At 37.2% G+C, this 23,063-nt stretch overlaps 1 protein-coding gene and 1 long non-coding RNA gene across 3 annotated transcripts in view; one reads left to right on the plus strand and one right to left on the minus strand.

Annotated features, from left to right (window-relative positions):
• Nucleotides 1-12,702, minus strand: part of ASCC3 (activating signal cointegrator 1 complex subunit 3) — a 282,237-nt gene extending 269,535 nt beyond the window's left edge. The window contains exon 1 of one of the 2 annotated variants that reach the window (XM_064508824.1): nt 12,581-12,702. The gene's annotated coding sequence lies outside the window, so the exon portion shown is untranslated. Of the gene's footprint in view, nt 1-12,576 lie in introns of both variants that reach the window. The other variant, XM_026122085.2, reaches the window with a different exon arrangement.
• Nucleotides 12,650-20,337, plus strand: LOC112996546 (uncharacterized). Its single transcript, XR_010388305.1, has 2 exons — nt 12,650-12,771; nt 13,040-20,337. It is a non-coding gene; the product is annotated as an uncharacterized LOC112996546 (long non-coding RNA).
• The last annotated feature ends 2,726 nt before the right edge of the window (nt 20,338-23,063 follow it).

A 23,063-nucleotide genomic window follows, 5' to 3' on the forward strand; every position in this document is an offset into this window, starting at 1 on the left:
AAAATGTGGGCTAAAAATGACAAGCTAACTAACGCATGTTATACCTCACAGAGGACATGGGATGCACTCCAGGCAAAATAACCCCTGTAATAACACCATGAGACCATGCTAGAGTTCAAAATATAGTAAGAATAAATCTACATAACACATTTCTGCACTGAAGAGCATCCAAAGTTTGAATCTACAAGGACACAAGGATAAAACCTCCAATGCTAACTACTGGTCATAGGGATGGTATTGCCAGGTTCTTTGTAACTCAGCTTTAGGAGATAAAAGACTTGCTTATAATAGTTGCTAAAGATTCACAATAAAAAAAGTTAATGGAATAAACAAACTTGAGGCTATAGCAGAGAGGTCCTGCTAAGTTACTACTTTTGAATGAAGATTTCTACCAATAATAATCAGCAAGCATAAATAAGCTTACTGTAGCAGAAAACCAATAATAAAAGCTTATAGCTTTCTTCTGAGCCTTAATGAGAAGGCAAGAACAGAAAGAATCTGTATTTCTCCACTGTGCACAGTCTGCTTTAAGCATTAAGCTCTGAGCAGACCAAGTCAATCTTTTCAACATTACATAACCTGCGGTAACAAGGCATCTTGCCACCACCAGTGCTTAATTGTATTTCACAGTCTATTACCATATCAAAGTCCACAAGAGGTCTGAAGGTGACCATAAGAAAAGTGTACCAAAATAAGCTTTCATATCCTAGGGACCACTTCCAAACCACTCAGGGGGGTTGTTTCTTTGTTGTCAACACCTCCCCTTCTCCCATTAGAACAGTTTACAGGTATGTACATTAGGCGTTTCAGACTATCGAACGGTGTTCTTTCATAACCCTTCATTTCAAAATGTTACTGAAATTGATCCACAAAGGTGAGCTGACCTTAAGTTACATAAAGGGAGAGAATGGATGTGCCTACAGGTCACAAAATTTTTCAGCTTCTCAAAAAGAAAACCAAGAATCAGAAACTAATATTTTTTAAGGTTCCTGCAAATACAGAGATGCTTCTTCTATAGTCTAAGTGTAACAAAATTACCTAAGAAGTAAAAATGGCCACATTACATCTGTTCTAGACAGATTTATTAAATGCTACCTCTACAGGCCTGTGTGAGCACATTTGTGCAACCAAGGCAGATTAACACAGAAAATTTTTCAAGAATACTATCAACTCCAGCGTGCAGTCATGGACATCTCTCATGCATAACGTACAACTGTGCTTGGGCATACACAGCTATGATGTACTGTGAAAATCCATCTGTCTTTTTAGAATTAGCTAGGAACATACCATGAGCAGAAGAGATATTGACAGAGGTTGATACGATAGAAGTTAATAAACTATAACTCTACTTAAGCAGGGCAAGAATATTACTTCCTTTATATTACTTTTATCAACTTTTTTTTTTTTTTTAATAATAAAGCTATAATAGGAAAGCCATCAAGCCACTTCTGGACAATACAAAATACCTTTCTTTAACTGAAATGCAAGTGCTGGGATATCCAAAGTGCAGGAAACAAGTAGTTAAGTTAGCTGAATAATTAGCTTTACAAAGATGAGATAAGTTACACTTGGCACGTAAGCTTGGTGAACAATTAAGGGTATTTTCTTTTTGAGAAATAAGTTTCTGTGTTTAGTGTACAGAATAAAACAAGGTCCTAAAGGAGTCTTCAAAGGGAAAAGACTACTACAAGGAAAGCAATTATACTTCTCCTTTCAGCTGCTTCAGCAGCGTAAAACGAGCGTGCATACAAGACCACAAAGAGGCAATTATTTAGCAGACACAAATTTACTGATAACATACAACTTGAAAGTGTGAAGTAGATAACTGCGTATCTAATGACTACAATTATGGTATCAAAGTCATACCGTTCATGGTAGGTACATCTTCATAATTTAGTTAATTCTGTTATGGCATGCTCCATAAAAGGAAACAACTCTAACTAGATTTTTTTTTAATTTCAAACCAAGCTTTACCAGCATCCGTTTGGATAAGATAAGGGATAAATGTAAACTTGCTTAAATAATAAACATTCAACAAATATGGAAATAGTAAACATACCATATGGGGACAATTTCTGTTTATTATCAATGAATCTGATTGAAAACAGTGCTTAAAAAATAGAACGCACTGAATTTTCCTCCTCTCCAACTCTCCTTCACTTCCATCTCCATACTTACAACACTAAAATATTTAACCGTATCAACAAACCTTAGGATAATCTGAGTGTTTGACCATTTCAAAATGAGGGCTGAGGAACGTCTTTTTGCCACTGCTTCCTGTGAAAAGGGCATGGACTGTGCCTACAAGGAGAAACTATTCCCCAGGACTCAGCACTCACACCTGCCCTTAAATCTTGGAAAGGTGTGGGGTAGGGAGGGCACGTGTTCCCTAAAACATAATTGGAGGTACAACCCCTACACATATTCCCTACATGTGCCTATCCTTAATTTCAAAAAGTTATCAAAGTAAAAGCTTCTAGCCAGGTTTGAGGTCAAGCTCCTAAGCAACTGGAAACAAGGTTGGAACGAAAAATTAAAACTCCTCAGCCCCGCTACAGAATAAATTTGACGAAATGTTTCTTAAAAGGTCTAGTGTTCTCACCCTGAATCCCCAACACACATCCCAGTCTTGATACCAAGGAACCTGTGCAGCAAAATCCCACGTTCTGATTGCTGCCCCCAAGAATGTAATGTTAATCCAAGGACTCAAATTTGTCATTTGATATGAGTATCTCACAAGTCCTACTGTGTATTAAGGCATACTTATATAAGGAGACATTACAATTCTTCTCGAGAAGTACCACACAAAGCCTAGAGCACATCTCCTTCCTGGCATTTAGACCCTCCTGCTGATGTTAGGTAACTATGCTAACCAGGTTCCTAAGAGACAACAAACAGGGCATCCAATGTACGAGTGCTTGAAGCGCTTCACTTTCTGCCCATTCATAGAAATGTCATGGCCATGCAGCTATCTGTTTCTGGTACTTTATTGCATTGCTGCTTTATACATTGCTGAGTCCATCATCCAAAAAAATGTCTGAAAACTGTATTGGCTTATTAGTGATGAACGTCATTAGCTTCATTAGAACTTGATGACGAAACGCATGCTTTATTCACATGGTGTAAAATGAAACCTCTCTATTTTCACAGAAAAATCACTGATAAAGTCACTGTGAAAGACCTGATGCCAATTTGGAATTAACTATATATCCATTTTCCGTATATCAAGAATCTTTATAGAGGACTTTATTAATTAGTTACGGTTAATAAAATCATTACATCCTGCAAACAACTCACTAGCTATGCAAACACAAAACAACTAAGGCCGAGATTCACATTTAATCTTTAAGAACAATTGTTTTATGAAAGCACTGAAGCAGGACTTCCCATTTAGAGAGAGTATTATTTTCCTGCATTCAGCGAATTCATCAGTTAAACTGGTAACGATACAGGTAAGGCTGGTAATCTGAAACAAAAGTCATCATGTCCAAGTACTTCAAAATAAACTACAGAACATAAAAGAAAACTAACTGAGTTGTCATGTTGTAAAAATATGGAATTGGCCTTCCAAAGAGAGAAAAGTTCTGGCCATTTTTGGCTACCACTTAAAAAAAAAAAAAAAAAAAAAAAAAAAAAAAAACAATTCCCAAAACGATCAGCTACAAATATGCTCATCCTATTTCCAGCATCTTTTGCAAGAGTCAGGATTTTCAACAATGGTGGCAATGAAGAATACGGAAATATGTAGAAAATGACTTATTACATACAAATCAAAATAATCAATGAAAAAGTTACTGTCTGCACAGACTTACCTATCTCATTACAATAATGTAAGTGCATTGTATAATTTTAAGTGTTTATGTTTAGCAAAATTTGGTTTTATTGCACTTAATTTTTATAATGTTTGTAATATTTTCTTGAGAACTTCCTTGTACTTTTTCTACCATTCAGAACCCTGTTTGAAACTTGTTATAGTTTTTGAGTAGGGAAGGAGGCAGAAAGTAATGGCAGAGTGGCAGAGTTTAAGGAAAACTCTCCTAGTTAGACATCAGTAAACACTCCAGACACAATCAAGATTATTTAAGTACGTGCAAGCCTTCTCATTAACATCAATGAAATCTATCAGGACATTATGATCATGTACAATCACATGCTTCAGTGCAAACATAGGGTAAATACCTTCCCAATGGCACGCACCAATTGGGAGCCAAAAGTTGTGTAACTTAACCAAAATTTGTCTCTCTAAAAACTGTTCTAGTTCTTTACAGACTGAGAAAACTAACTACTGTCACCTACCAGAGAAGCATCCCCTGAACATTATTCACTAGGCTGCTGTATTTGAATCCTACATCAATATGTTAAATGCTCATATTTTTAAACTTTCCTAAGTTTGAGTAGGTTTTGGCACTACGCTCCCCTCAGCCCTTCTAACATTCTTCCTGAAAGTCTCCATCAGCTTTTCTTACTAGTGTGGCAGTACCGAACTGCCAAAGCCTCTCAGCTCCCCAAAACTTCTGATTTTATCATGATCTAGGCATACACAGAATTTCATGCTTGCTAACAAACCTCTCTAGGAACACAAAATAATCAAGATAATTTTTCCCAAATTCATTTCTTTAAACTGTAAGGAGCAAAGGAAATACATAAATCTGCAAAAGGCAAAAGAGACAATTTCTACCCATTTTTGTTTTCTGCCTACACTTCAGCATTTGGCGGTGGTCAGAATCCTCAAAGTGCACATAGCACTCCCCATGCTGTCTGTCTTTTCCTTTAACAACTGGACAACTTACTCCTGTTTTCTAAATGAAACAGCCAACAGGAAATCCTGACATGCCTTCCCCTTTTTTGAGAGGACTGACTAGAAGTTATTTAAGTCAGATGACTTAATGGTCATCTTTGCTCATGGCCATTGCTGTCTGTAAGAAAACTATTTATTTATTACCTAATACTTTGCTAAAGGTATTTCCACATGAAAGCTCCCCTCGAGGTCTAGCAGCCCTTCCTCACTAGATCTGTGTCCTGGGATACTGGAGATTTAATCCAAATTCAGGCTTAAAAAGAAGAATATGAGAAAGACTAACAGCCTCAAATTCAAAATGAAGTTTGTTGTTTAATACAACATGGGAAAAGAGTGAAGTGCAGATTCCCCAAATCAGCATATAAAGGCAGGCTTTGCCAGCTGAGGAAGAGCTGCAAGCACAGGTCAGAAAACCACAGCAGCACCTGGGTTACCTTCCAGGGTGCCCCCTCTTCAGACCTCCCTCCTGCTGGCAGGGAGGAATACTTAACACCGGGACAGTCACCTGGAATCAGTTTTAAAACATTCAAGGTTGCAACAGGCACACCAGGAGTTGCCCTAAGGCAGATACTTGTTCTTTTCTAATACAGGCTTAAGTATAAATGAATCCAATATATTAATTACCACTGTTAGTAGGCAGCAGAAAATGGCCAAAATTTCAGCCTAAAAGTTTATGAAAAAAATTTAAGGAGCACCTTCCTGTGTACACCTAGATAACCTGCAAACATACGTATCTCCTTTTAAAGCAGCCCCTTTCACCAAGACAAGACATTAAAAATAATAATTAAACAACACATCTATTGAATAGATTTATATTCCCAGAAAATAATATTTTTAGAGAGTCCATTGTCATCTCTCCTTTTTTTAGAGCTTACATGCTGAGCAGTGACTTCTTCATATAGCACATCAGCTATTTGATGGCCAGCAAATGGCAGCTTCCCACCTGATTATTTAGTATTATAACAATTTAGAACTTTTTTATATTTTTTTAGCAAAAGGAAGTGCTACATTCCTCTATTATTACAACACAGGCAAACTAAAATCAAAACTAACAGCTGCTGCCCACTCATCCTGGGCAGACTGCCTAAAGCGCTGGCACACAAGAGTATACTTTGAGAAAAACACCTGTATGAAGAGACTTCACTATCTTTTTACAAGCGCTAGTAAACATCAGAAATGTAAGCCTATTCCATAAGAAAATGGGGAAGAGGTCAAAAACTAGTTACTGTTCTTGGCTGACACACCAAGAAGGAAAATGGCCCAATTATGTCTCTAGTGATCTGATGAAGCTAAAGCAGGATTTTTTTTCAATGAATTTTTGAAATGCTTGCATTTCTAGAAATGCAGTCATGCTCCATTAGAACGTATGCAAAGTTTCTTCAAATGTGTTTTTGAAAAACTGTACTGTATGCTAAGAAATGAGCACATATTAGTCAAGATTATCCTACTGCATGATTAGAAACCTTTGAACAAGTATTCATGAACATTTAATATCCCAGGCATACAAACCCTGTCCAGATTTATAGAACCAACTTTCTAAGACAGACTTCCTATAAACAAAAATGGCATATGAACAAGAAAATGATATAACTAAGCAATTTATTTGTATTCATGCTTCAGAGGTGATACAGCACTGAGTAAGCAGAACTGTTTCCACCTGTGCATTGACAGATTCCCCCCACTGTCAATGGGCTGATCAGCTGTTCTGCTGACCTAGTCTGACCTACAGAATTTTTAGAAAAGGCAGCAGTGCCTAAGGAGGACCTAAATTCTTCAATTTAATTTTTCAGGGCTGTATAAATTCCAACTGTTGGAGGGGGTAGACAGTTTATAATCTCCGTTCTATTTTATCCTTTTCGGAGTTAATACTCTGTTTCAATCCCACTCATTTTCACTTCCTTATGCAATTCTTTTTTAGAATTTCATTGACAATTTCTTGAAAGAATTGGAAGAGAAGACTTTCAGAGATTCTCTGTATATTTTCTTAATCTTTCAAGGAGAGGTCAAATTGTTCTCCCCTGTAGCAACAGCTAAGAATAATACCTTCATAGTTATTGAATAAATTCTATAAAAGATTCACTAAGCCACTGAATTCAGCAGTCTTCAACACTTTTGAAGAATGGGGTGGTTGATATGGTTACAATGTTTTTACCTATGCTTTAACAAATATCTGAATGCACACCCAAGCAAATCACTACTGTACTAACTAATCTATCTGTTCCTATAACTTCCTGAAAATCTCCGATTCACAGCTGGAAAACTGTGACATTTACTAAAGAGACCACTTGATAAACGCCTCAGTCACTGACCCATCATTCCATGATTATCTGTTCTTACTTTATGACCAGTCTATGATGAGATACAAGCCTGTAATACCATAGTCAGTTTCTTTTTCAGGCCAGACCCAACACAACTTTGAGCAAGCCAAAGTAACAGACCTTTCTCAGAGAAAATGCATGCATGCCATGGAATAAAATGATGGGAAAGCCCAGGGAGATGTCTGTTCATCAGCTAGGACAAGACAATTATGGTGGGATCTAGCTCCAAAGACATGAGCCGCACAGCATAGGAATGGCTAATTTCCCAAGGAGGTATCTATATAGGGAACACCTGCTAGAAATTTGCTTCACAGTATTTGGGCATACACCAAGGATAGATGACTCTCCCAGGAGAGGGGAAAAGGGATTCAAACTTACAGAGAAGAAAAAACAAAAGACATCCTCTGAAGTCTGAGGACAGCTGGTAAGCCCAATCAGACAATTGCTCTACCTCCTCTGCAAACCCGACAGTTGTGCCAGCCACAGGACAATCAGAAATTCTGACAAACATTTCTTGATGGTGTTGTTTTCCTTAAGAACCAGTCACGGTTCTCCTTCCCCTCTGACCAATTTCTAGATCCACTGCAAAGGAAGCAACAGAACTAGCATACATTTTAAAAGCACACAAACAGCCTACAGTTACGCTAAGTCAAGCGTAACACCAAACTATATTTTTGGGTAACTCCTTAGACTGTACTCTTAGGTCCTCCACAGGAGGCTCTGTATTTTGATGCCTATTTTTAAAGGACTATCAGTGTATAGATTATGTTAGGCTGTAATTCATATGCTTATTTTCAGCTCCTAAATTCAGCATACTATGAAAGGAAGGAGCTAGCTGCTTCTCCCCTGCCCCAAAATACTAGTTAGGTAAAACATTCTCTACTTCCCCATTAAAGATGTTCCTTTCTAGTGTCATGTAACGCAAGATTTCAACAAGCCAGGAAAAGCACACGAGTTTTTCTTTGCATCTCACCTACAGGCTGGCCATCAAACTCCAGTCCGTGCTGAAAGGTACTGAATAAAACACAGAAAACACAAATTGCCCTTTCAGCAAGGACAAACTGGTAAAGGTCCAAACAGTCCAGCATAGCCACTGTAGCTTAGGTCTTTCTTGCTTTCTCTTTTACCTAATGGATTTTCAATAAACTATACAGAATTGTGTACAATTTCAAAAGCAATATTCTAAACTAAGTGATCAGCATAACCACAAGGAACACAGGACATCAGAGTCTTTCACACCACCAATGAATTCAGTAAGCACTGTATTACCACAGAACCAGAAAGCACTACCTCCTCTTCTTTCAATCACATTTTTAAATGAAAGTGGTATCTGTAATTCGTGTCTTGCACAAAGCGTAACTATGTAAGCATGTATTAGTAATGCTTTGTGCAAACAAAAGAGATCAAATTCCTCAGAGAGACAGGAACATAAAGAATGCTTTGACTGCAGATCCCTATAGGGATTATGTTTGCAATAAGCATGAAATTACTAATTTCGGTAGTGTGATGTGTTTAAAAAGCAAGAACAGGTACATACAGAATGACTGAATATTGGTTATAATTTAAGAATAAAAAGATACAAGATAAAACTGAATATTAGGGTAAAAACAAACTAAATTTGAATGCTTTTTCTGGGCATTAAATATTTAAATCTGGGAATTCATTGCCACGAGATGCCAAATAGTTCAAACATGCTCAAATAAACATTAGATGAATTAACAGAATTCAGATACCTTGGTAGTTATTGAACACAATAGCCTAGATGCAGCTCATCAGGTATTTAAATCACTGACTGCTAAAAGATAATATGAAAGCAAAAACATCTCTGTTTTCAGGTTTTTTTTTTTTTTTTGTACATCTAAGCATCTGCTACTGGTCACTACAAGCCACAGAATTCAGCACTAGATGAACATTTTGTTTTAGAACAGAGAGTTATGGCGTCTGATTACAGCAGAGTTTGACTATGATTTTGGATTTAAGAGCTTAATGTCTCTAGACTTGTTTGTGGGTCTAACCCTTATTACCTTCTCTTCTCAGTTCAGACTTCTTCTATCACATTTCAAACAAACTTCCAACTATTCATTTTGTCATTTGTAAAATTTCTTATAATTATGTAAGTACATCCAAACTAGACAGCAGAGTCTGTTTTTTCTTCTTTCTCCCAGCATTAAAGACTGATTTGGTTTAATAAGGCGTATGTAGGCTAGAAAGTGTCCAACACAAACGTCAACTATTGTTACTAAAAACAATTCACCAGAAAAACATTAAGCTCTTCTTTGGAATAACGAGGCTTTCCAGCAAACTTTCTAGGGAAAGAAAAAAAATCTATCACTACTCAAAGCAATATTAGGAGCTATAATCACATATTTAATCACATTTTTAACACTTCTAAGAAACCATTAGTTTTTTGAACATTGCAAATCCAAATTAAGATTTGTTTCACATTTCATCAGTGCATTTTTATTACGCTACATGAGCCCGTGCATCCAAATTCTAAAATTATTTTTGATATGTATCATGTAAGTTCTACTTTTTAAGAATAAACCAGACAAGTCTTACTACAGAATACATTTATCTGTTAAGATGCAACTATTTGGCAGTACTAACACGCTAATTCAAGTTGCAGCGTTCCTCCAAACTTACATTTGGTGATCTGCTATTTAAGAATTAGTTTTGTTTTTCATTTTTTAAACTGTGTTTTCCTATAATTACTTTAGATTATAACTATCCAGCTAAAAGACAATATCCTCTCCTAACCCCCTCCCCCGCCCACCGCTCCTATGAATCACTGGTAAAAGAGGAGGAATGAAATACATAGGAAGAGTCTAGACAAGCTGGAGTTCAGTTCAGTATAAGGTTAAGGTTTTTTTCAGGAAAAGGGTTGTAGTTCAATGAAAACCTGCAGAAATATAATGTGGCACTTTTCTAAGGAAAAGTTTTCTATTAACACTGTGAAAATAGATTTCTTAATTAAGTGTTCTTCATGATCACAGAATTAAGACCACACTTACTAAATCTGTACATGACACTGAGATACAAGGGACTGCAACTATTTTAGAGGAAAAATCTTGAAAGAACATAAAAATATATAATTCAATGAGTAAAAAATACTATATTAAAGCAAGAATAATAAACTGCAAAAATAGAGGACAAGAAAAAACACATTATTCATAGTGTTGCAGAAACAGATTTACATACTAGAGCAAATCATAATGATCTGTCATATTATTCCAAAAAGACAGAAGACATCTTACTGACATTTAAAAACAAGAGTAGAAACTTAACACACATCAAGTTGTCTTTCTAGTCAACAAGTCAATGAAAAGACTCTGCTAGCATATTGTTGTCTATGGTGTGCAACCAGTTTGTGGAAAAACAGGTAACAGTTTAGAAGGATACAGTGGAGGGTAACAAAAATGACCAGCGGTGTAGAAGATGAAGATGATGATGTTTCCTATTAGGAAACATTCGACAAACTGGGGTTATTTCACAGGATCACAGGAAGCTGAGTTTGGAAGAGACCTGGAAATCATCTGGTCCAACCCCCCTGCTCAGGCAGAGTCACCTAGAGCAATCTGGCCAGGACCATGTCCAGTCAGGTTTTAAATATCTCCAATGATGGGACTCCACAGCTTCTCTGCAACCTGTTCCACTGTTCAACCACCCCCACAGTGAAACAGTGTTTTAGATTATGGAGGTGAGAGACTCATTGATAGCCTTCAAATGCATATGTGACAGCTGCAGAAAGGAAAAAAAACAACATAGGAAATAAAGAGCTGAAAAAGAGTAATGCATACTCCTTTTAATTTAAGAACAGAAAGTGATAAGAAGTATCACTTCAGCTTTAGCTTCAAAGAAAGCTCCATGAACATATGACTACCAGAACAAATCACTGCTGTGTATTACCTCTCTCTGATTCAGTGCAACAACATATACTCCTGATCTAATCTCTTCCAGAATCCAAGCTAGCTTTTAGAGAAAACTAATCAGGTCTCACATTTAAACAGCTTTACACAATCCATAAAGACACCATCACAAAGTGGCTGAGGATCTAGGCCACTATTGTTTGAAGAACTAAGTGGGACTTCTTCAGTGTCCCCATATAAATGGGAAGAGACTACCACCGAACACCTACAAAAATAATTCTAGGGAGATGCAAGTTTAATGTCTGTCATGGCCAGAAGCAAGTCTGATCCACAAGTTATTTTATTACTGCATCTACTGAAAAGCAGTGTATGCTTACTTGGACTTAGCACCTTATTGGTATAATTAACGTGGCCTTTGGATCAAATCAGCTTGCATCTGAACCGATGATTTTTTTTTAAACATAGATATGCATATCTATGTGCAATCTACCACACGGATGTACATGACAGATGTCACATCTCTGGTACTTCTGTCAATTTTTCTACTACAGTATGAACTCAAGTCAAGTCTATCCGCAAGATCGTAATTAAGCTTGACTATTACACCAAACTCTAAAAAATGAAGGTAACAAAAAAGTAAAATACAGTAGAATACTGTAAGCACCTTCAGGACTCTATAGAAGTGAAGATTACTGGTTCCATTTCAATAGTACTATTCTACAGTCGATCCTTTAAAAAGCCTGAAGACCAAAAAGGGTCTATACAAATTTTAGCTATAATTAAACAAAATCTAAACTCAGAACTCATAAAACCTTTTAAACAGATTCTTTAAACTCCAGTATGATACACTCACTCTCCTGAAGCGCCTGAAAGGTAAACCATAGCACACTCGACCTAGTCATGCATTTTAAGAGCAAACCTGACACTTTACCATCACCAGCTAAAATGTATCATATCATACCAGAAAGGGGAAAACACTCAATCACATGCATGGTTTTAATTCTTCATTTCTAGCTAAGTTTATTAATATAAGTATTGAAAGTATTCAGACCCATTCAACACCAGTGCCATTTTTCACTTGGCAGCACGCCTGTAATCTCTACTTCAAAAAATACACCGGAGTCCGTACCAGAGAAACAGAATTAAAAAGAACAGAATTTCATCAGTTATCCTTTATTGCGAGCAGCTCAGGGTCTGCCAGCTACATGAAGGTTTAAGCGCCGGCTCGGGCGCCCGCCCGCCGAAGGCAGGCCTCAGCACCAGCCCCGCGACACCAGGAACCGCGGGCGGCCCAGCGGCGCCCTGCCGGCACCGGTACCAGCCGCCAGAGCGCCCGCGCGCTTCCCCGTAACGGCTGCGCCCCAACGGCCGCCCCCTCAGCGGCGCCGCGCCGAGAACCCCCCCGCCCGCTCCCCGCGGCCAGGCACCGCGCACCGGAGAGCTGAGGGAGCCGCTCGGCCCGTCTGCCCCGGGGCACAGCGAGCTCCCACCGCGGCCGGCCCCACCGCCCCTGCCCTGCCCGCCGCAGCAGGAGACCGCCCGCCAACCCCGCACAGCCACCCGACCCCCCACCCGCCCGAGCCCAGCCGCACACCTGCCTTCCGGCTTGCCCGTTCCGCTGCCGCAAAGGGCCGGGCACGGCGCGACACTGCCGTAAAGCGAGCGAGCTGCGGGAAGGTGCTGAGGCTCTCGCACACAGGCTCTGCTCAGTCCTTCTCTGCGTAATCAGATACACAGTGGGGCCAGCCCTCTGCTGGCCTTACTGCCCTCCCAGCGCTCCAGAGCCACGGTGCGTGCCCTGCCAGAGCTTTCCGTGGCTTTTTTTTTTTTTTTTTTTTTTTTTTTAAATCTCCGGGCGCCTCTTTATTGGCTGTCCTACCGTTGCGCATTTGCTGCCTTCCCGGCCCAGGCGGTGTTACATGCTGGGGCGCGCCCGCGGAAAGCGGGGTTTCAGAGGCACTGTAGTAAAATGAAACTAAAGGAGGCCACATTTTGCAGGAAGGGGGTGGGGGGAAGAGAAATACAGAGAAGATTGAGGAAAAATAATATAATTTTAGGATAGCACCAAGTGGAGGAAAAAAGAAGTGCTGGCTCTGACGTGTTCGGGTGTCTGTATACAAATTCAAACGGACGGTAAGAGGCCTCCAGCTGGGTAACTGTTAACATTCAGATCACTTACTTCTGACTTATGTCTACTCAAGTATCTTCTCTGTGTTCTCTGTCATGAAGTATGTAACCTCAGCCTCTTCTCAGATCACGGATCAGGATACTGCTTTCATCTGTACAGGTCTAGTAATTATTCTGTTCATATAAAAGAATGAAAGTAGTAATGCATGTGTCTGTCTAAATGCACAGGTGGAGATGCTCAAAAACACATTCCTAAGAAAAGGGTAACATGCTCAAGCCCGTGCTAAAAAAATGAAACATATGCAGTTTAAGCGAATCCTAAAACATAGGTATCTTAAGGGGGAGGAGGTTGGTAGATAACCATTTAGTCAGGCTATAATGTTTCTAGACCACTTATTTTTATAGTGTTTGACTAGTCCATTGGAAACCACAATTTTAGCCAGTTCTATTCAGTCATCATGTTATAAAATGTCTTCATAATGAAATTATGCAGGACTAGTAAAGAGAAAGTTTTGAAATTCATCTCTTGTAACTAGATGCTAGATATGTCAGAATTTCAGGGGATTTTAGCATAATTTTGTAAACATATTCTCAAAGCAAAAGGGTACATTTTATAAATACAATATTTAATATTTCTGTTGCAGAAATCTATAGGCCACAAGTTAAATGTAATTTAAAAAGAGGGTATATTCAAAATCCTGTCATGAATTCTTTTCATACTGTTTTTACTTTTTAAGGAATGTTTTTGTATTGTTTCTGAGCTCTTATTTTCAGTGAAGACTAAGGGCTCGACATTTCCATGTTTCCTTATGGTAACAGGAAATCCTATTACCTGCTTGCTAGTCAAAGCTGTCACCTAAGTGATACTACAGATTTACCCTACTTCCCTGATTTCTTGAATCCATAGTTCACATAAAAGCCAGAGTTTCCAACGTAAACAAACCAAAATTTTTTTTCTTATCATAGAGAAAGGCTGAGGCAGTTTTTTCCCACATGATTGTATTCTCACTTGTAGACGAAAAATAATTTGAATATCTTCTATTAGATAAACTGCTATAGAGAAATACTTAATAATTAAGGGCACAATTTTTACCTATGTTTAGGATGAATTCTACAAAGCTAGGCTTTGCAAGGAATACCTTGTCTTCGCAAGGTTGTTTTCCCTGTGGATCTCATAAGATCACAGTCTCTGTAGCTTCACTCAGAACCTTTTTATGGGCAAAAGGGAACTCACTATATATTTGGAACCAAAAATTGACTTTCAGCCCAGTTAATGTTTGAAGAGTCTAACAGTCCAAATTACCTACTAGAGAAATATCTCTCTTTTATGTACAGTTAAAACCCTCCTAGTATCTATTGCTTTTCTTTTGTGTTATGATCACCTGTAAGATGTTCCTCTGGATCCTGAGGTTGACATCTTGGTCCTCTGTAAGGAGAATACAGGAGGCACTTACAAGAAGTTACCGGCATCCTGAGTTTTTCCTCAGGATGATGTTCCGTCTTTGTCTGGAGGAGCATGATGTTGATGCTTTTTTCCTCCTCTGTTCTGTAGAATGCTTGTGTTTATTTTTATATGTTTTCTTAACACAATCTCCTTCCTTCTCATTGGCTCCCAGCTCAAATCTGAGAGTTGCACAACAGCCTCACTCAGTCTCGACTGATAGAAAGGGCGACTGTTTCTTTCTCAGTGACTGCCTTGGTTTGTCAGACCTCTTCTGTATATGGTTTCCACAAAGTTTAAGACAAAATAGGTCAGGCAGTAGTTGCCTGACCACTAGAAAACTTGACTGCTAGACAACTGTTAAGGCAAGCTAAAGCTAGCTCAGGCCAAGACAAGCCAAAACAAATTTTAAGACCAATAAAAACACTGGGGTGTTCTGCTAATTATGACAAAAACAAGAGTCACATTTACCGGGTTACTTTTGTTTCCACATCTTGCAGATCTTTGAAACTTCACATTTTTTGTGGTTCTTTAGTTTTCCCTGACATTGATCTCCCAGCAGACTTTAGGAATATAGAACATCCTCACTATGGTCTAGCTTTCAAAGATCTCAAATGTACAAAGGGCTGTACGTATTAAGCTTCTACTACTGCGCCAAAATTTAAATTGGTTTTGTAAACAAGTATTTTAATTAGTTAGCCTGTACCCTTAGTTGTGTTAATACTGTATGTATAATGTGATGTTTTACAATAAAGCTATTATCAGGTGGATTTTTAGTGGACCAGAAATTCCAGACGTCATGGAATTCATCTGATCGAATGCAAGTGAGTAAACATGGACTTACCGAGTAAGTACCTCAGAAAAACCACCTTTTCCGGTATCCTTCTTATGTACTTAAACTTTTTTGGAAAGTATATGAGGTTTAACAATGATAAACTGAAATTTTGCTCATAGGGAGGGCTTTATCTTAAAAATTAACGTGCTTGCTATATAGAAATCTATATCTGAGCTCATCTGCTACATTTGCTTAAGACTCAGTAGAAGTATTGAATGTTCTGCTCATCTCATCCTAAAATCAACATCAGATGAATCACGCTGTAAGAATGCCTGTTCTTCTCAGTTAAAGGAAGCATAATGTGACCAGCTGATATGTATACGTGTACATGTTAAATGTAATGTCTAAAATTAGCTAACATGAGATGTACAAGATGTGTAAAATTTCAACTTATTTACAGCCTAAATTGAACAGAAGTATAAATTATGAGATGAACCTAAGAGGAATTTGCTCCTTCGGAAAACTATCTCTATTTTTCTTCTTATTAAAGTTTTTTCGGTGTCCATGATTTAACCAATCCCTTGTGTATTCTATTTTGTATAGTTCCATCTCTTCAGCATTTCAGTATTCTTCAGTATCTAGAACGACAGTTCATCATGTCTCATCTTTTGTTTGACTGTTTATTTATTATACAAGGTCTAAAAAATCTCTCTTTTGCATCAAAATCCTTGTAGCGTAATCATGTGAGAAGTTCAAACTTGACTTTTAGAAAAAGGTTTCACTGAAGTGGGCCCAAAATTATAGAGTCTATGGAGCAAGAAACATACCTGATTTTATATTTGCCAAATACAATGCAAATTTACATTAGTGAACACACTACTGTATTCTTCATATCTAACTTTTAGGTGATTATTAACCAAACAATATTGCATTCAGAGGTTAAACAAATGTTTTTCACAGGGAAAACAGTAGGTGCTCACAAGATCTGATTCCTAGTTTATGGTCACTGTGAGCACTGCCAGCTCATGAAACTTGAATTATTATCAGCCAAAGCATTATAATTTATGGGCTATTGAATATACTTTTGTTTCTTTTTAACAACTAAAAAACCTCCAATATTAATGTGTTAACCATAAATTTTACAGTTAGCTGCAGATTCAGAAAAGAAACAGGCTAGTAATTAGAATGACTTTCTCTTTACTTTGACAAGAAACTTATTAGATCACCGTGCTCTAAAAAAAATCAACAAATTCAGCCTCTGTTGAACCTGACAGACATACTTGACTCATTGTTGATCTCTGCTGTGATGACAGTTTCAAGCATTCAAAACAAAACTGCTCCCTACAGATGCCACTGTTACCAAAATTGGGAGAAGAATTTTAAATCAATGTTATTATGTGGGGATAATGCGACTTCGTTAGAAAACATCCGAAATCTCTATTGCTCATGATTATGAAATAATCATATTGTGCATGGCAACAACTGCACTGCTAGCAAAAGTCGGTGCATCTGAGATGCTGTCATTCAAATCAGCTATAATTCTTTCAGTCATCTTGTTCCCATGGCTTTTAATACTTTATTTAAAAGTCGCAGACATATTGTAAGTGTTCTGTGAGTCCTTGAAACTTAATACATAGTGCATCGTAAAAAGATACTGCTGTATCCACTGCTGCATAAAAATTTATAATTCAAATTTGTTTTTTGAGACCTGAGCCTTTTTCAACCTAATGCAGGCTATATAAAGGGGATGTGTCATCTGTTATTACTAGTTCTTCTGCACTGCTCTCTGGCTTCAATCTATTCATGTTATCTTTTGCTGGCTAAGAGTGTATTTAGGTTTAACACCCAGTCGCTCTTTTTTAACACGATGACTTTTCAGAGCAATCTTATATTTTGTCCAGAGTTTTAAAGGTTAATTAAGCAGCATGATTTTCCCTCTGTGCTGGTGAATATCAATATAGCTAGAACAGAAATTTTATATCTTGTTAATTTAGTTAGTCTCTGTTTATGATTTTTAATATGTGTGAAATTTCTTAAATTTATTCAAAAGTGCAATGGTATTAATTGCTTTACAGGTATGGGCAACATATAGAAACATTAGATAAGGTTTTCATAATTTAACAGGATTCTGGAGTGATAGTGGACAGGGTTTTTTCTTTTCAGTTTTTGCACTTAAGTTCAAATGGTTCCAAATTTCCTAGTAACCCACACTACTACAATTTTTTAATGATAACAGGGTAATCATCTCATTGTGAATGACTTTCTGTATTTAACACTTTGAATCAGGAGTGCATTATTCTCTTCTTTCCCCCCCCAGCAATCTATGACCTTTTGCTTTTTAAAATAAATATATGAGAATCTAATGGAGTGTTGATATTATTATATCCAGCTAGGAGCCTGAGCTTAGAAAACACCAAAAATATTTTTTTAGAGGTTTAGCAGTGTTGATTTAGAAAATGATTTTTAATGACTCTTCTTTATCCACAGTGTTTCTGTACCTCAGTCATGTTTCTGGTCTGAATCATTCTCGCGTATTTTCAAGCTGAGTGCACTGTGTGTTGTGTTTCCTGTATTTGTACTGACGTATTTGCCTGCTCTAAGGGGAAAGAAAAAAGAAAGCAAGACAAATGGAAACATCATTTCATCTGAACACAGAACAAAACAAATGATTTCTTTTGTGAAAATCACCATATACAACTGGTTAAAGATAATAATGGCTAGAGAAGAGTTTTGTAAAAAAAAATGGCAGTATATGCTTGAAACAGCCAAAGTTGTTGCCAGTTTTTAGTCTTGGTGGGAGATATGCACAGGTTTGAGGACTCTTAAGCCTGTCTAAGCATTGATATGACAGAATCTTCCTAAAGAGAGATCTGTTGGATAATGTGTTGGGTAACAGTGGTAAAGTGTGGAACCCAAGAGCGTTATGCCCAGGGAGAAGGCTGGAACTGAAGTTTACATTGTATAATTTGTTCGTTTAGATTTTTGAATTATACACCGTGTAAGTACTGTGCATGGTCAGGAATGGGACCTGCTCAAAAATATAAACCAGAAATAAATAATGTTGGACTAAGGTACAGGGTGTTCTATTTCATGTTTCTTTTTCATTCTTTTTAAGTAATTTTGAAACAAGATTGTGTATTAAAATAATTCTTGTTGAATTGATTGAATTGAAATGATGTTGAATCATCGTGGTCAATATGCTGCCCTTTGCATCCTTTTAGACTGACATGGATTGCTAATGCTGTAGAACCAAATTTGGAGCCTGCTGGGCAGACCTTACCTGTCATCTTATGTTTTCTTTGGTTTTGTTTATGCTTTCTTCATATCTGTGTGTGCCCTGTGGTTCTAGATCTCCAGTGTTATTGCAAGAATTCCTGCCATTTAAATTTTCCTGTAACAAGCTTGTCAAAGAAGTGCAACTGAAGAAAGCAGTTTCCTGAAGAAAGTATCAGTACCTCATTTTTAAGGACTATTGGCTAATGCTGAGGAAAGAAGTGTAAGTGTTTGACTTGCACATTTTTTGGAAAAAGACTACTCACTGGAAAAGCATCGTCATCTGTGGTGTCTATGGGAACGAAGAAGTTAAGCAGTACAGAAAGGTGAAAGCCAGTCCTTCAGTGACCTGTGGAGGAATAGACCTCTATATGCTCTTACAGCCCTCAATGAAACAAAAAGCAATAAATTTCTGCTGATAAGTTCATTGCAGCAACCAATATATAGTTCTTATTATTACTTATCTCAGAATAGCTGTACTGTATGTGTTCAATATGATGCATTCCCCAGGAGCAAGGTGGTGGTACTCTACTTTGTGTGGTCTCAAGGTGAAACATATTTAGACCAATTGATATTCATCCGTAGTCACCTCAGAATGCCAGCAAAACTGTCACTAGAAAGAAAGAAAAGGTAGCTCTTCCAGCCAGATACAAATGTAAAAATCTTCTTATTTTAACTGGTAATTGATCTTTTAAAGCAAGGTTTGAATGATCAAATGGCAAAAAGGACAAAATTCTCTCCAGATTCTGAAACTGGGACATAGGAAGAATTCACTCATTCAGCTTCAGTTGCAAATGTCATCTTGATTCAGTTTTCTGCTTGCTTCTGACAAATCCCACATTGTCACTACCAGTTTCTGGATATCCCAGTGAGTTCTACTGAAAGTGGAACATCTTTTTAAATGCCAGATGCTATAATGATGTCAGTTATGCCGCTAGATGTTTATACTCTGGCTCATGTCACTGAGCATAGCTCAGTAAAGACAGAGGCCAGATTTTGATCACAAGGTTCATTTTAGAAATGAGTATTTGGAAAGATTTGGTAGCTGTGAGAAAACTGGGAAGGGCCTGCTGTAGTTGAACAGTTCACTGCTTATAAAAGTGTTGACCTGTGTGTGTGTCTAGAGAAGAAAAAATCCTCCGAATTTCTCAACAGTTTTTATTTAAAATGTAACTTCATGTTATAATCAAACTGTTGTTATGCATTTGTTTATATTAGGAGTTTCCTCAAAGACTTATGAAGTATGTAAAACTAACATGTTGCTACTGAAAATTCTGATAATACATATTAGCACTGTAGGGATGAATGTTACATATACTGCAGGGGAAGAGGAGGCATTTCCTACCAGCAGCAAAGCAGAGGCATGAGAGGTAGGAAAGAGTAGTTTTCTAGTGCCTAAGTCTTGCTTAGTCACTATCTAGGAGAATGATTTCAGGCAGATCATTTTAAAAGCTCTAGGGGAAAAAAAAAAGAATTCAAACACATCTAGTAAGATACAGATATCAACATGTGCCCTGTTTGGGGAGGAGAATTGTCAATAGAAAGGTAAAACAGTGTGAAGCTGGGAAACACAAGGATGCTGCCTGAAGACACTAAAGAACTGGGCTGTCCCAGTAAGATATGAGTCATATCTCTTGTTTTGTAAATTGCTAAGACTGATGTGCTCACTTGTTAGTTAAAAAGTTGGCATAAAGCAATCGGTAAATAGAGGTTCGAATAAAAATCTTTTGGTATAGACACCACAGGTCTTCATCTGTTTATTCGGCATGAGATACTTTTTTGAAATACTAGCCAAATGTCTTTTTAAAGCACTTCTATTGAAGAAGACTTCGAGATTTTCCTGCCAAGATTATTTCTTTGTACCTTGTAAAGGATTCACAAGAATTGTACAGGTGTCCTTTAATACACATAATAAGTATGATTATCTCTTTGATGTGATCATCGTGTCCCTTCTCCCTTTTGAAGACCCTTCGGGAACCAATTACTTGTGTTAGAGACAATTGCCATGTGAACTAAACAGAAAAGACCTTTTGATAGAGTGGTCTTGTTTAAAATGTTAATACTTTGACTGGAGGGGTATGAAAATAAAGTATGCTTTTTGTGTCATATGACTCACATGTTTCTCACTCAGTTTCCCTTGAAAATTACAATAGGTATTATTCTCAGAAGGTTTACTGATGTCAGCATTTATCCTCTGATCTGATCAGATGGTTTTTGTATTTTAATCACAGAACTAGAAGTGATCACAGATTACACTACAAACAAAGCTTCTTCAGAGGCTGTGATGCCAATACTGGCACTGTATTATACTTACTTATGGGAGAATTATATAAACAAGAGATTAAAAGATGCCCTATACATTGCTAAGAATTCTGTTTACTACTGTCTATGCCAAAAAAGCTATACTTTCAGTCTTAGCACCTTCTGCTATTATCACACTAGGTTTTATAAACTAATTAAGAGTAAGGCAGCTAGGTAGACCTAAAGAGCCATCCATGAATTTGTCACATTCAATTATTATTTCTTTTATGCCGTAAGGTCTGTAGGAAATGTTATATACTGTGTATTTCTAGAATAATATGTCTGTAGCCTTTTTAAGTTCTAGGCAGTACCATGCCATAAATTTTTAACAGCTGAAGGTAAGCTAGGTGATAATTAAAATACTAGAAGAGACGCACTTTCTTAAGCCTCAGGCAGATAAATATTTTATGCCTTAATCTCCCTAATATTCCAGTGCAGTTCCTTAACTATAATCTTGTATTTCTCCACAAATAAAATAGTTTACATTTTTGACAAGAATGTGTATATCAGTGATGAATAACACCTTCGAGGTCATGATTATGGTTTTCATTGTAATGTATGAGAAGTTAGTGTTGCACATTGATGTTGCACACATAGTGTGCTTTCTTACCAAGAAGGGCATTCACTTTCATCAGCAACTCATCCCTCGTTTCTGTAAGAATAGAACAGAAACCTGTTGAATGTGTTGACTGATACTCTGTTAGCATTAAGTGAGCAGCTGCTGAAACGGTTTAAGTACCCCAACAAGGCAAGCAGTCATCACTAATGACTCTGTATGGAGAAGGCAGGACAGAGAATCCTGTCATAAATATGAAATGTTAGTAAGTGATGATATACGTTGAAATTAACTATGTGACATTATGTGCAACTACACACATTAGAAAGCTACAGATATCTTGAAGGGGTGCAGAAGACAAAAGCCCTACTATCTTCTTAAGAGTTATTCTAATAGCACTGAAAAGGCACAAGGCACTTGAGAGGACTGCTGTTTGCATGAATGGTATGAAACCAAAAGTTTCAGTGTGTGGAATGTCTGTGCTGGGAAATGGTTGGATTTATAAATACTGCAGCTTGCTTGTTACAGAAAGAAAAGGTGATAATCTTTTCAACTGGAGATTAGCTGGAACAAGTACAAGGCAATTAACATAGAAATAAAAAAGGAAAGTCAGTAAGACTATAAATGTTTTACAAACCCAAACTCAGTATGCTGTGATGAAGATCAGCAGAGGTAGAAAGAAGATATTCTTCAATTGGTATATGCTATTGCAATAAGCAGGAGAAACTGGAAATTCTCATTGTTTAAAAGAAATTTGATATAACTGGTATTCCTAAAAGCTGGTAAGTTCACTTAGTTGGTTAGAGGGCTAAAATTGGTGGTTATAACGCACTTTGGGAGAACAAAATAGGCAAAAAAAACAGACTGAAAAAATGCCAGAGTGCTAACTACCATAGGCAAAAGAGGTAAAAGAATATACTGAAGAAACTGCAGAGTGCTAACTAGCATTGTTAGCATAGTTCAGAAAACTGAAGAATGGCATAAATAAAAAGAAAAATATATTACAAGCAGTACTGTTATTTTGAGAGACATATTAGAGGTCTCATACAGCCCTTAGAAAAGCCCTTTAGTTCTTCTAAACATTATAGATGACTCTTTTCTAATATGAAATGTATTGCACTCAGTATGCTAGATCTCTATTTTGGTCCTCATTATAGCAGATAAATATGAATTAATCACCTGGGCTAAATAAGGACTAGTCATTATTACCTAATTATATTCAATCTGGCAAACAACAGATTGTTTTCCTGAAGCTTAGAAAAAAAATTGCTTTACTAAAGCTGAGGAATGCTATGGGCAAAGTTAAATGAAAGGATCCGTTAATCAGAAATAGTTTATTAAAATGTATTAGAGGACATTAGTAACCAATAAAGTTAAAAACATCTACTATGACAAACAATTCTTAATTCACCAGGTCTAGATAGAAATCTGGAAGAAGTGATTGAAAGAATGTCTGCTCAGCTGATGTTCATTCTTAATAAATCTTGGAATACTGGATAAATTCTGGAAGATGAAACAAATGGACATTAGTAAAGACGGGACTTTCTCCTTGAAAGAAAAAATAATAACGAACTACTTCAATCGTAAATTATTTAAAAAGTAAATAAT

This window comes from Dromaius novaehollandiae, chromosome 3, assembly GCF_036370855.1.
Source record: "Dromaius novaehollandiae isolate bDroNov1 chromosome 3, bDroNov1.hap1, whole genome shotgun sequence".
In the NCBI taxonomy this organism is placed as follows: domain Eukaryota; kingdom Metazoa; phylum Chordata; class Aves; order Casuariiformes; family Dromaiidae; genus Dromaius; species Dromaius novaehollandiae.